Source organism: Lathyrus oleraceus, chromosome 1, assembly GCF_024323335.1.
Source record: "Lathyrus oleraceus cultivar Zhongwan6 chromosome 1, CAAS_Psat_ZW6_1.0, whole genome shotgun sequence".
Classification (NCBI taxonomy): domain Eukaryota; kingdom Viridiplantae; phylum Streptophyta; class Magnoliopsida; order Fabales; family Fabaceae; genus Lathyrus; species Lathyrus oleraceus.
Window position 1 is genome coordinate 111562279 of NC_066579.1, and position 1339 is coordinate 111563617.

At 41.6% G+C, this 1339-nt stretch overlaps 1 non-coding gene across 1 annotated transcript; it reads right to left on the reverse strand.

Moving 5' to 3' along the window:
* Window positions 1-898: 898 nt before the first annotated feature.
* On the reverse strand, window positions 899-1005 carry LOC127116732 (small nucleolar RNA R71). The gene has a single exon (XR_007801528.1). It is a non-coding gene; the product is annotated as a small nucleolar RNA R71 (small nucleolar RNA).
* Between the last annotated feature and the right edge of the window lie 334 nt (window positions 1006-1339).

The window sequence follows — 1339 nt, forward strand, 5'->3', positions numbered from 1 at the left end:
GAGTACAACTCGGTTCTGAATACGCGAAAGCGACAGTTCCTATTAAATTAGTTCTTTTCAAAGGAGAAAACATTGCCCATAAGTAGTTCCACTAACAAGTACTGGATTATCATTGATTGCGTGAATTACATTCGAGCCTGTCTTTATTTATTATTTAAAATTATAATTTTATTTACCATTGCACCCTTATTAAAACCCTTAAAATAGTTGCCTTAGATACACACCATAACAACAGGTTTGATAGATTGACACTTGGTCTCTGTGGATTCGATAATCTTTTATATTACTTTGACGTGATTCGTACACTTGCGAAAAACACGCATCAAGTTTTGGCGCCGTTGCCGGGGACCAATTTCGTCAAATTTCATTACCCTGTAGTTATACCGTTTAGACTAAGGTTGTTACCCACCGGTCAATGCGAAAGACTCGCAGTGCCGGAAGTTTAGTAGACCCTTTAGCTGAACCTGAACGTTACGCTCGCGCACGTTTATTTTTCCATAGGAATAGGATAGCTATGGCCGAAGAACAAAACCGAAGACCTCTTAAGGACTTCGCCCAACCATCAAACGAGGAACCTAGTTCCAGTATAGTAAACCCCGTTATCCCAGCCAATAATTTTGAACTTAAACCATCCCTGCTGCAATTAGTGCAACAGAGACAATTCTCAGGTCTCGCTACTGATAACCCAAACCAACATTTAAAAAACTTTCTTTAGTTAGCAGACACCTTTAAAACCAATGGAGCTTCTCCTGAGGCGATATGCTTAAGATTATTTCCCTTTTCCCTCAGAGATAAAGCTCTATCATGGTTAGATTCCCTTCCACCCAATTCAATAACAACTTGGGATGACCTTAGGAAAGTTTTTCTTGCTAGATATTTTCCCCCAAGTAAGACCGCTCTTCTTCGAAACCTTATAACTAGATTTACCCAACTCCAAGGAGAGTCGTTGTTCGAAGCCTGGGAGAGATATAAAGAACTATTAAGAGCATGCCCACACCATGGCTTAGAGAATTGGCTAATCATCCAAACCTTCTATAATGGACTTCATTATAACACTAAGATGACCATCGACGCTGCCGCTGGTGGCGCACTGATGAATAAACCTTACCCTGAAGCTAGTGCCCTTATCGAGGATATGGCCCAAAACCATCAATCATGGGGAGTAGAACGAGCGACAGTGGAAAAGAAGGAAGCCCAAGGAGGAATACATGAGCTAAGCTCTATAGACATGATGCAGGCTAAAATGGACGCGTTGGCCCTTAGAGTCGAACATATGTGTACAACTCCGAATACTGTAGCCGCAGTTTCGCCGAATTGTGAGATATGTGGAACGCAAGGA